This window comes from Leptinotarsa decemlineata, unplaced genomic scaffold (assembly GCF_025532065.1).
Source record: "Leptinotarsa decemlineata unplaced genomic scaffold, Ldec_3_MD MMD2_tig00000008_RagTag_RagTag, whole genome shotgun sequence".
NCBI lineage: Eukaryota > Metazoa > Arthropoda > Insecta > Coleoptera > Chrysomelidae > Leptinotarsa > Leptinotarsa decemlineata.
This window is the reverse complement of record NW_027412537.1, coordinates 6,518,826-6,532,841: the sequence shown is the minus strand read 5'-3', so window position 1 is coordinate 6,532,841 and position 14,016 is coordinate 6,518,826. Positions and strand designations below refer to the sequence as shown.

Below are 14,016 nucleotides of genomic sequence, written 5' to 3'. Positions count from 1 at the left end.
TAGTTTGATTTTGAGGCCCGTCTGGATTTCAATGTATGTATTCAAAAGTGAACACACGTGTTTACGCTTGGCAACATGCTGACGCCACGGACGCATACAGCCCTTCTGATGTCACAAATGTTTTATGACGTGTTTCCTATTACTTTTCAAGATGGTAGTATTCTGAAAGAGTTTACATATGCGATATCCAAGCCCAAGGGGCTATTTTTCGCCAATTAAAAGAATATGTGCAAGTGACTTCTTCATCCATAGACAATCCCAATTAGCCCTGTACAGACAACGTATTACCTCAGGGCTAGTACTAGAGTGCCACCAAGATTTAGCAAAAACATTGGTAGATAATAATATTATCCTGAGTGCTGTGGACCTACACTCACCCTCCCTACTCTACAAATACTGATTCATCCATATTTGTTAATCATGTGTCACTTTTGTACTAAATGGCGATATACATCGATAAAAAGAATCAGCAAAGGAAAATCTTAAATTTTGATATGAAACGTTAATTTAAGTATTGTATAATTTCTTAGCTATTGTTTTGGTAGGCAAAATTATTGAATACCACAAGTTACTGACGAATAGATTTTTTTTGTGGAAAATACTTTGAACTTACGCAGTAACTTATCAGAGTAAACTGAAAAGTTTGCCCTTTCTACACGTGAATAAAGTTCTCCATTACAAGTGATTTTTCTCCACAAAAAGTAACAGTTCAATATTTATTTAATTGACACGCTTTTATTAGCTTCACCTGTATGTATGTATGTATGTTTGCTTGCTATAGTTAGTTCGTTTGTTTGCTTGTAATTCTCAAGCTGGTGATCTGTATTTGACATAATTATCGACATTATTGTTTGATCTATTCGCGGGCAGATGGCGGTGTACGTAACCTCTTTGATATAATTCGAACTCACTTTACATGTATTTCTTCATTTGAAAAAAGTTTTTTTTATTAAGACGCGCGCCTGTTGCCCTATTTGTAACCTTCTTTGCGCGCCTGTTGCCTTGGGCTTGGTAGCTGATTTTCAGGCTCCCTCTCCGGAATCGGAAATATCAATGGTCATTTTTCTAAACAATATACGGCTGATTGATCCCAAAGTTTAGATAAAATAAATATAGTTTAAAAATACTAAAAATCACGCTTTTATAGCATACGCAACTAAAAAATGAAAAATAAATATAGTTTAAAAAACTAAAAATTTCGCTTTAAAAGAACATCGAATTTAAATTTTTTTTTAATAAGCTCAAAACAATAACGAACGAAAAATACTAGTATTATTGTGAAAAAAAAAACGTGGGCCCTTTGTGCCATATTTTTTGTATATTAAGCGCTTTTTTTACGAAAATACTAGTAGTTTTCGTTCGTTATTGTCTTAAGCTTATTAAAAAAAAATATTTTTAACTTTTCAGTTCGATGTTCTTTAAAAGCGTGTTATCTAAACTATATTTATTTTTGTTCTATTATTTTGGCTTAATGTACCTGAATGTACCCAAATAAAGATAATCAAGAAAGGAAAAACCAAAAAATATTGGGAAGTTATTAACTAAAAAGTAATTCAAAATCATGAAGTGATTCTGCCAGCTTAATAGAATTGTCTGAATAGTAGGAAATATAGAATCGGTTGAATTAGTATTCTCCTTCATCTCTTCCAGCAGTCATAAATATATTTTGTACACGGTTCAATGATTCCAGACACCATCAACAGTAAAACGAAAGATTTACCGAAGTTAGCGAGTTTCCTTAGCATTATGTTGAAACAAGTTTTTCACGGGTCATAAATCTATTTGTCTTGAACCTCTTTACACGGATTTTAGCCGCGTTCTCACACATATCAAAGTCTCTTTCGGAGAAAGACAAACCGTATTCGTTCATTGAAATAACAGAAAAGATTAAATAATTTCCAAGATAGAGCTCTGTTGTGTATTACATATATTTATATATTTGGGACACCCGTGATATCATTAGTGTAAATTATTATCAAGTTGTCAAATAGATGTCAATTAAAAAGATCAGAAAGAGAAGTCACATATTCATTATAAAGTGGTATTAATACATACATCAAATCAAATACTACTCATTCACCACATTTTTGGCGACGAGGTGAATTAGAAATATTATAAAAATCAAAAATAATCGAAAAAAAAACATTCAAGAATGGATGCCCAACAGTTTAAAGAATTCATGGAATTTCAAACTGCAATGATATCTACTCTCTTTTCTCAATTACATAGTTCACAGACTCACACAAACCGTGAATCATCAAGCAAGGGAGAAATTGTGATGAATACAGCACGTTTAGCTAACTTCGAAAATTTTGACAGCAAGAAAGAATCATTTTCAAATTACAAAAGCAGGTTCCAGAATTTCCTTCAAATGAAGCAGATCAATACAAATAAGCCTTATTGTGCTCATTTGCTACTGAATTCTATTGGAGCTCAAAATTTCAACATGATTATAGTTTTGACTGCTCCTAAAACTCCTGATCAGTTGACATATTATGAATTGATAAAGTTATTGGAAGAACATCTTGCACCAAAGAAGAACGTTTTAGTTGCTTAACATCACTTTTTGTCAATCTATCAAAATGAACAACAATCAATTCCAGAATTTGTAAGTACACTTAAGAATAATATAAGTGACTGTGATTTCATATGCGAGTGCAAGAAATCAGTTGCAGAAATCTTCCTGACAGGTTAATTCATTCGTGGCTAATACGATAATAGCATTCGTGAACAATTACCTCAGTCTGATAGCAAAACTTTCACATTTTTACGAGAGCAATTGTGCTCGAATCTTCGAAAATTGATGCTCACAAAATTGCCCAGAAAACAATTTCAACGTCATGTTCAACAGTTGACATCAATAAAATCAACTGTTCATACCAAAATGTTCATAAAATGCACAGAAATCATTCACGTTCATATATCCCTTCAAGAACTAGAAAATCGAGGTACAATAGGCCACTCAGTCGCAAATATAACCTTGAACAATACATACATCAAATCAAATACTACTCATTCACAACGAGCTCGTTGAAAAGACTTTTATTATTGAAAGAATCTAATTTGAAAATATGATTGGAACACTCGAAATATATTACGGTGAAAACCTGAATTGAAACAGTCTCTAAAACTGTGGCAGCATAAAAGAGGAGGTTATTTGATGGTACGTCCAAAACAGATGATTCTTTACATGTTTCTACTGAAATGAATGCTACTGAGATCAAACATGGAGGACAATATCCCGGATGTACACAAATATATCACTACATTTGATTAGGGTTTTTAAAAATGCATACAACTTGTCAGTAACACTTCTTATTAAAAATTTTGTCCAAATTACTTCATAACAAAAAATATAAATACGAGGTCTTCTGCTATCGAAAAATGTGGATTAACGAATTTACATCACAGTTTGTGTAAACAATGGAATTAAGTGCCCAAAAACACTTGAAATGTTGAAAGTGTCATACGGTAACTGTACTCTGAACCAGAAAGATGTTTACAAGTGGTAGAAGCTTTTCACAGAAGGTCGTGAAGATGTGAATGACGACACTTGCCTTGGACACCCAGCACATCAACGACCGATAAAAATGTTGAGAATGTGAAAAAAATTATTAGAGAGTCGTCGAATCACTATTAGAGATTTTGCTGAGGATGTCGGCATATCAATTGGCTCATGCCATGCGATAGCGAAGTTCGTTGTATTTCGACTAAAAAACCGTCCCAGGAATTGTTGAAAGACGTCAACAGCGACCCAGGTTTACTCAAAATGGTCATAACTGGTGACGAATCATGGGTATATAATTATGACTTCGAAACCAAAGTCCAATCGCCCAATAGAAGAGTCCAGGAGACCCACGGCCAAAAAGTTCGATGAAATGTCAAGGTTTTGCTCACTGTTTTCTTCGATTACCGTGGCGTAGTGAATCAGTAGTTCTTACCACATTATCGTACGGTCAATAAAGAGTATTTATTATTTTGAAGTTATGCGCCGCTTGCGAGACGCAATACGAAGAAAACTTCCGGTATTGCGGAGAAACAATTCAAGGCTTTTGCATCACGATAATGCATCTGCTCAATCGTCATTTCTTGTTCGTAATTTTGGCCAAAAACAACATCGTCATCATGCATCAGCCACCGTATTCACCAGATTTGGTCCATAGCGACTTTTTTGGTTCTCAAAGACCGCATTTTGCGACGATTGAGGAAATGAAAACCGAATCGTTGATTGAGCCTAAGACCATATCAAAATGTGCATTTCAGAACTGCTTTGAGCATTGATAAAAACGTTATATCTGAAGAGGACAGAATGAAAATTGATGAATGAATATTTTTGAGAAAAATGAAAAGTCATCTTATTTTTTAAACAGACCTCGTATATTGAATGAGAAATACATACACTGTAAAAATCTTGGCCTATTTTCAGCAGTTTTCTTCAATTTTCGTTCTGTATCGTTTCATTCGATCAACAGAATTTTAGTGTTGTCCCGAATCAGCATATGTGCACCATCTGTTCAGCTGATTTTAATCTTCGCATGTCTCGGTTTTATAAACAATTTTTCTTGAAAATGTTAGTATTTTCAATGGTCTAGATCTAGATGTGTTACCTCTAGATACTTGACATCATATACTCGACGTTTATTATACGGCCATAAATTATAAGTTTTCTTTGATTTAAAGTTACTTGCATTATATTATACCCATCGGATATATGAACATACAGTGTGTAACAACGAAAACTTAACAGAGCCGTTTTTGAATATGAAAAGTAAGATTTTTAAAAATAGCTCGGAGACGTCGATTTCTAATTGAAGAGGGACACCTTTCAGACTAATCAGATTTTTTGTAGTACGCACCCCCTCGGAGGGGTGCGTTCGACGACCCTTGTTTAGATAGGGAAAGTAGGTCGAGTGGCACCTTGTTAAAATAAAATGTGATAATCATTTTAGAAAACAGTTGCCTTAAGTCTAAAATTTCAAATTCCCCATAAAGCTGTTCTGTTGGATAACGAGAGCTTCTGTTAAGCATACATAATTTTCAGGATTAGTATATTTCAAAGCTGGATTTTAATTTTTCATTGTTTGTATATTGTATCATACATACCTGTATAAACTTGTTTTTCAGAGTAAAGGAAATCACTGAAATATCATGTTCAGGTAAGTTCGTGATCCCATAATTCAAACGAGTTTCCACTAAACGTATGTATACAATTTCATTTTGTTTGAGAACTAGGTAAGATATGAATTGTTCGAATTTGAATAATAAACAACGTAGTTTTTTCACAAGATATTATATATGCTCATTCCATTTCAATGAAAAAAGTTTAACTAAAATGATGGGGTTATTATTTTTCCAACTTTGTTGGATAAACTTAATTTTTTTCAACTAAAAATTCACATTTCAAACGATATCTACAATGATATTATTTCAATAACCTAACATGGAAACAACATAATGAATGAATCACCACCCTCAAGCGGGAGGACAACCAAAACCCCGCTCCTGACACCAAATAATGTAACTTCCATCACATTCGATAGACCGCACCGTTCGATATTATCAAATCGGCTCAGGAAGGTGTCGAAGCCATGTCATACGTGAATCCCATTTACATTTTTCGGTCAGATCTAATCCTATTATGTTCGTTCCAACCAGCGACGGGTAGTTATAGTCCGGTTCACAAGAGCCGTTTTATCGAAAAACTGACCTCCAAGACCGAAAATTCGATTTGGAATAAAATCTAAAAATTTCATGGAGTTTTTAAAGAGGTTTGAGTTTTTGCAAATATCCTAAAAACATACAATCATATTCAATTACTCAAATTATAATATAAAATGCTTAAATGTATTGAAGAAGAAAGTAATACAAATCATGAAATTAAGAAACAACAAAAATTAATTGGCGCTCCGGGGCGACTTCATTGATTCCAGTGGCGCACATCATCTAAAGATCTTGATCTGCCAATGTCCTCTCTTTCATAAATCAAGATGTAGGGTATCTTCAGAGGCTCCAATAAATTCAAGAGATCGCCAGAACACTTAGTGAGATATATGTCTGAATGTGTCTAATATAATAAATAAGTTGAAATGAAGGTTTATACATTCAATAATGAATATCGTGAATGTGTTTTTTATGTATATGAATATTCATGTATGTGTGAATATGTATTTTAAATTTGTCATTACCAAAGAACAATTTCATATATCCCAAGTGTGTTTTCAATCACCACTCATATTTTTTTACACAAAACAAGTGAAAATCGTTTATTCATGCTTGTATAATTATCGCTTTTTTGTATTTTATTCTGGTAAATTGAAAGTTATTATTCTTATGCTGTTTTCTGATAGTGAAGTGTGATAAATGGTCATCATAATGAATGTAAAATGCTAACAGTGTCCAAACAAAAATTTTCAAATTCTTTAGGATTTTCCACAGATGGTATGGACTGGTTTATAATATTTCACCAGGTTCGCCCTATTTCTGAATCGCAAATGGGTCACAACAACACAAAGAGTTTATGATCATTCGGATCGTTTTACTACCTGCAGTGACGTGCGTTTGGGTATTTATTCAAAAATACCCAAACGCCAGGTTCGCCCTATTTCTGAATCGCAAATGGGTCACAACAACACAAAGAGTTTATGATCATTCGGATCGTTTTATTACCTGCAGTGACGTGCGTTTGGGTATTTATTCAAAAATACTCGTCGAAACTAATGACTAATAGCTTGACTGCTTTAACCTTTTTTGACTTTACATCATTTCCAGAAACATGTGGATTCGTTTCCCAAAGGCATTCCATGATAGCTTCTCAAATTTCTGCTAACGCAGTTGTCGGTTTTGAAAATTGGTCAAATCACTAACGCCGACATAAAAATTTGGCAAACTAACTTGGGTGTCACACCAATAGGTGGTTCCACTTACGTCTCGCTTGCTTCCACGCAGTGATTTTTTCGAATACTTAGAAATCTGTCAGTGAAAATCGATCAACCAGCCTCTCTAATTATAAATACTTTACAGGCATAACTGATAAGAAAACAATATGGTATCTTATCATCAGATGAATCTTCGTCGAATGTTATTATCAAAGGTTTTACAACATCTTCAACTGAATACCCCCTTCTTTTATTACATGTTCAACAAATGTTCGTGTCATTTTTCGAAAACGGCATTTTTTAAGGACTCCTCAAAGAAGTTTCTTCCTGCGATGAAATCCTTTACTTGAACGCAAAGAAGTTCAAGGGGATTAGATTCACAATGATAAGGAGGCAGATGTAGAGTAGTGTTACGTTTTTCCGGTGGGTTTAAAAATAATTCACTGCACTGTACAATTGAACTCAGCTTAATTTCAACCCTACATAACCAAAAGATTTAACTGAACTCCAGAGTATTAGGTCACTTCGTACCTAACCTTCAACTAGACTTCCTCCATTCGGTAGTGTTTATAAATATAACCTGAAGGAAGTCTCTGGAAGCCGCTAGGAATATTCTCGAGGCTACGCGGCATCTACAACGACCGAGAAACGCCAGTAAGTTGGAGCGCGACCTTGGCCAAGTCTCTGTCGATTGACGAAGACCAGCGGCGACCGGCGTTATTTTTTTCCGGGGATAATTTATTTCGTTTTTGTTTCATCTTGTTGACTACATATTCCTTGAAACGAGCTATTTTTAAACATATTATGGATATTATTAGAGTTTCAAGCCTCTTCTTCCTTTCCTGCCGCTCAATTATATCCGCTTTTCTGCATACATGATATTCTTGCATTATCTACCACAATCACATAGTTAGGTGGAATGAGGTCTAACAAGAACAATCTGACTTACAATCCAATTTGTAATGTAACTTGTAATCTAAATATGCTATATCAAAAGTGTGCACCCTTACAAAACCATCTTGAACCACCAGAGCTGTAGTTTTCTCCGTCAGGATGAAACGCAACACTATTGATAGGCCCGAAATTTCCCTTTACTCTTCCGAATTCTTCTTCGCAAATCATGCGGAAAAATCTGGAGTCGAATTTACCAATCCTTGCAGAAGTAGTTTTACATCCATAGCATCTTGACCAGCACCCGAGACAACATGCTCCCGAATTGGACTAACTGCAGCTGAGTTCACTGGTCTCTCAGTTTCGTAGGTCTTCATGTGAAGCAAATCTTCAGCATCAAATAGTTTGGCAGTGTGATCCTTTGAAGCTGTTATGAAAATTGTACCCTCATGATTCCATTGCATATCATTTATCAAGAGGTCATGACCTTTAATTGAATTGAGCTGTTTCCCAGTCTTGAGATCCCACTGAATCATTTCCCCATCTTCATGTCTAGTAATGATACTTTCGTCAAGGTTATCCTCAAGGTTTATAGGGATCCTCAATATTGGATCTCGACTTCCTACACTATCATCAACATTTCTCATATCGATTACAAACATTTCACAGGGCTGCTTCATGGCCTTGTCTGTTGTACTCGCGGCCATACTGGCTGAGTAGATGAACAAACAGGTTCTAACAGACGAGGTAGTTTTAATATTTCCTATTTCTCTACCCGTCTCACAATCCTATAATTTGCATGTATTGTCACCTGCACCTAACATAAACCTTGTGGTTGTCCATTGAAGGTTCCCAACCGTTCACCATTCAAAGAAAACCAAACATTTGGCTTGTTGTCCTTTGACGATGAAAACAAGAGATCGCTTTCTCTGTTGTATTTGATTTGCGTTCTATTTTTGAAAACGAAACTAGTCGCCAGCGACCTTGTTTTATGAAAATCCGTTTCGAAAAATGGACGTCAGACCGGCAGTGGAAAAAAAATCCACACTACTTTTTGATGAAGTTTTTAGGTGCAATTCTGAATTGAGTGACACGTTGACGATAATTTTCGGTCTTGGAGGCGAGGTTTTCGATAAAACGACACTTGTGAACCTTACTACGAATAATCGCCATCTCTTCGACTCTTCGCATTTGGCCTCAGTTCATTTGTTCGAAAGGTACTTACCGGCGGTGATGATGATTTAATCTCAATTCCGAACGGCAGCAGGACCCTTTATCGATTTACGAACATGACAAAACCGACGCTTGACGCCGTGTGTAGACGTCGGGCTAGTTAATTTCCGAGTTTCGTATTCAACACCAATTCACGCCTATCGACCGTTTCAGGTAAGGCGCAACACTTTTACCATACGTATGTTTCAACAACAAGGATGAAATCATGAGGAAGTAGTCGTAACTAGATGTTATCTTCCAACTACTTAATCTAATCCATTTTATCGGAAATCCGAGCAGCAATTATCTAGCTCTAGCATGTGAAAACTTCAAGAAGCCTTCACTAATCAACAATGAAGTAAAAAAATAGTTTGGTTTTTCGTAAATACATCGAAACCAGTTATACAGTGCATTTCTTTAATGCCCCCCCTTTTATTTTTGAACGGGTCAACTCAAAAAATTTAAATTTGGGATAATGAAATTAATGCATGAATACTTCATTTTCAAGTGAAATTGACAGATGAAACTTTCGAAATGGCGGACTGGGCGCCATCTGGGGAAAACATTAAAAGTGAAGGGGGTTTTGTGATACATCATTTTGAAGCTCCTGACGAATACTTCATAACCCTAGAATATGAAGTCAATACCTTCACCTACTACAAAATGGCGGAACATTTGATAATTCCCTGAAGACAAACACAATAATATCGATAATTCCAGAAGTATTCCTTTTTATCTAAAATATGGTAATTCAAACAACACGAAGAGGTTTGTTAAGTTATTTTTTGTTTATAAAAACGCCATAAAATGTCAGTACGACATTGAGCGTCATTGTTCAGTTAGAATTCTCATTTAGTTTTCGGTTTTACTAGTAAAAAGGTACCACGTCAATAATCTCTAAAAGGGTCAATTCTCGTTCATTGGAAGAAAAAATTGAAGCAATTTTTATTTACGGTGCGACGCGTAACTTTCACGACACCCAAAGGATTTTCAATGAACGTTTTCCGAATCGTCCTATCTGTAGAAAATATTTGAGAGAATTTGCATCCAAATTCACAACCTCCGGTAGTGTACATAACAAAAAGCCCCCAGGTCATCCGTCCATTCCGGAACAGCAAGTGCAGATAATTGGTGAGATGGTAGTAAATCCTGAACAGTCGACTTATTCCGTCGCTAATGTTTGTGAGGTGTCTCCTTCTACTGTGTGGACTTCTGAAGAGAAATGAGTATCATCCATACAAAATTAAAATGGTACACCGATTAACTGAAGATGACCCTAATCGGAGAACACAATTTTGCGAAATTATGACGGAAACCATTGCAAGGCATCCTACCTATGCCCACAATATTTGTTTTAGTGACGAATGTACACCTTTTTCAAACGGCAATGTTCACAGACAAAATTGCCGTTATTGTAGTGACACCAACCCTCACGTTTTCCGGGAAACGCATACCCAATATCCAGAAAAAATTAACGTTTGGGCAGAAATATTGGGAAACCATATTGTAGATATTTATTGACCAAAATTCAACAGGGGAACTGTATTTGAATATGCTGGAAACTACTGTTGACCCTCTCATCACTGAAATCGTCGAAGCGAATCCTAACGAATTCGATATGGATATTGTATTCCAACAAGATGGAGCACCACCACATTACTCCAGACAAGTAAGAAACTATTGAGATACTACTTTTCCCGGTCGTTGGATTGGCCGTCGAGGTCCTACAGAATGGCCAGCCCGCTCGCCAGATTTGACACCTTTGGACTTTATGAGGCTATTTGAAGGAAAAGGTGTATGAAACTGAACCTTCTTCAATATTGGATATATGGCAGAGAATAATGAATATTTGTAGAGATATTGACGTTATTGTGTTTGAAAATGTTCGGCGTGAAATATCGGATAGGCTGTTCATATGTCAAGAAGTTCAAGGCAATCATTTCTAGCATCTTCTGAACTGACTTCAAGCTTATTACCTCATATTATGTAGTTAAATGTCAATGTATTCAGGCAATTATTAAATGTTCCGCCATTTTGTAGTAGTTGAAGATATTGACATTATATTCTAGGGCTATGTATATGTATGTATATATGTGTCACAAGACCCCCCCCTTTCCATTAAATTCTTTTTTCCCAGATGGCACCCAGTCGCCATCTTGAAAGTTTTTTTGTCAATTTCACTTCAAAATAAAGTATTCATGCATTAATATGATTATCCCAAATTTCAATTTTTTTGAGTTGACCCATTCAAAAAATAAAAGGGGAGGGTCATTAAAGAAAAGCATTGTATAGTAATAAGAACCACTTTGGATTTTTATATTTATTTTGAGGTCATAATTTAGAGTTTCTTTTTTTACGCACAAGGATATATCCTTTTGTGGGTTAACTGTTTATTTACCATATATTTCTTCATTCATTTATTTATACATTTATTGTATTACTCAATCATGTTTATGGAAATATTATTATTATGGAAAATTATTATTATTATTGAAAAAAACGAGCCGAATTGTTGCTCTTCATTTGAATATCGTGGGTTCTAGTTAAGCAGAGTACGAAATTCTTGGAATATTTGGATTCATTCCATAGTCTAAGAGTACCATGTTTCACTATTTCACACAAGAAGCAACAAATCGTTTAACAGGGTAATGACGAGCCTCAAATGAGCCTAAAATTATTGCAAGTTCTAGATTTCCACGAAGAAATCGGCGATGTTGGGGATAAAGAGCCTGAAATTATCAAAATATTTTCATTTCTGCCACACTTGAGAATTATTTCAAAAAAATATTTTTGCTTTTATCGTGCGTGTCTGAGGATATCACTGAAATACTCTATTCAAACAAGGAACTACTTTCTACTTCATCACCTTTATACAAAAAATGTGTGAATCTTCCAAAGAAAGCAAATAAATTCAAAATAAACTCTTTACTTCTACACATCTTTGTAAAGAGTGTTTTTGTAGAAAACTGAAACCTTTCTTTCCCAAAACGTGATCTCTCCTAAAATATACTCCTTTCAGTATGAGCTTGTGATAATTGTAAATTCAATTTGGTTCTTCACGGTCAAGTTAGAAAAACACACTAATCAAAAAACATGGAAAATCGGCAACAGGAATGAAAAAGAGCCTAAAATTGTCAATATATTACCCCAGCTTCTGCCATGTGTGCCTGAGGTAGTTATCCGTATATTCAATTCATCAATAGAGTGAGTGATGGGGTCAAAAATGAGGCTGATTGTGCTAGTTTAACGGAACTGATTAAAAAACTGATAAAAAAAATGGCATGAAAAATCGGCGCTAGGGGGAATGTGAGCCCGAAATAATCCTTAAGTTATGGCGTATTCTAATTCAACAAATTGTTTTTTTTTCTGAATGGGTTCTGCTAGCTCACCAGAATTATGAGATGGGTTCTGTGGGTTCTGCCAGCTCAACTGTCTATTACAGATGACCAATAAATTTTTAGATATTTTCCAACGAACAGCAGATACCCGTCCCACACGAACAAAGGCTGTGGCGAAACTGAGCAAGCTAATGTCTTCCAACTGGTTGGATGTGGAGGGGGTGGCAGACGACTCGGTAATATGGCGTTTGACCTTCAGTCCTTTCCTAGCCAGATCTCGTATGTATACTCGAAGTACCCGGTATTGTGAATAGTTAAAGCTATCGGCGAGCTCAAAGGCCAAAAAAAACAACACAGAGAAATAAAGCCGCTGCCAACTAGTCCACGCGGACTGAAGAATTGGCGGTTCGTATTGGATAATTTTACGAAAGGGTGGATTGATGGTTCGAGAATGTGTACGCCTAACATGCCTGCAAACAAATTATTGCGACTAATCATTGTGAAATAAGTAAAAGATGGGTTTCAAATTCTTTGAAATTATGTGTAAAAAACTTGAGGACTGCAATGTTGACTATCATAAGAACATGAAAGCTAATATTTCTGAGAAATGGTTTGAAAACACATTGATCCCAAATTTGGATGCGAATAGTGTAATAGTTCTTGAACACGCTTCCTATCATTCGCGACAGCTCATCAAAGTACCGAATAAAAATTCGAGGGAAAAAAAGTTTTTTAATGGATAACAATTTGTATTTTGAAGATAACTATACCAAAAACCAATTACTTGAATTTTTACGGACAAACACATTTGAAAAAGTGTATGCCCTTGAGAGTATAGCTGAAAAGTATGGACATACCATATTGAGACTTCCCCCTATTTTTGTGTTTTCAATCCCATCGAGTTGATTTGGGGAAAATTGAAACAAAGCATCAGGCGGTAAAATGATTTTCCAAAATTTGATAAGATGGTGATAGAGCTGGTTAAAGAAGAAGTATATAATATTACCGAAGAAAACTGGCAGAAAAGGATTAAAAAAGTAATTTTAGTTGAAAAAGACTATATGGAAATTGGACACCTCCATATTAATGGTGGAAATAAATTCATTATTGAGTTAAATGACGACAGTGATAGTGAAACAGAGAATATGGATGAGGAATTATCAGAAGCTTTTGAAGAAAGTAGTGCACTATATCGTTTACTTGAACTATATCTCTTCTGCTTCTCGATATATAAGGAATAGAAAGTTGTCAAGTGTCACCGCGATTTTCCATCAAACATTCATTTATTACAAGTATCTACGTTATTCCCATACACCAAGTGAAATTCAATTAATATAATAGATGTGAAAGTTGAAATTAAAAACTATTTACTGATAATACCAACTTGGTTTGTGAAATGTGTCCGAGAAAAATGTCATAGTTCTGCTGTGTAGAAAAATAATTTTCCTCCGATTTAGTTCTAAAAAGCTTTCAAATATTTATGCAGAGTGTTCCACCATTGTCAAAAAATTGAAATATTTCTTGAGAAACAAAGATAATTTTGACATGACAGCAGTAACCACAGTTCTCAGTGACGGAAATGAAAAATTCCATAGAATACGATTTCAATATCATATAATTAGACCGAGCGCCTTCGCCAAAGTTAACAATTCATTTACAGACAACTAACTATAAGATCGACAAAGAAATCGAGAGTAACC

At 35.2% G+C, this 14,016-nt stretch overlaps 1 protein-coding gene and 1 pseudogene across 1 annotated transcript in view; both read right to left on the bottom strand.

The window, feature by feature from the left end:
- alpha-Man-IIb (alpha-Mannosidase class II b) overlaps nt 1–14,016 on the bottom strand; it is a 110,505-nt gene that overhangs the window by 56,205 nt on the left and 40,284 nt on the right. The window lies entirely within an intron of this gene.
- Nucleotides 2,460–8,781, bottom strand: LOC141480758 (eukaryotic translation initiation factor 3 subunit I-like; annotated as a pseudogene).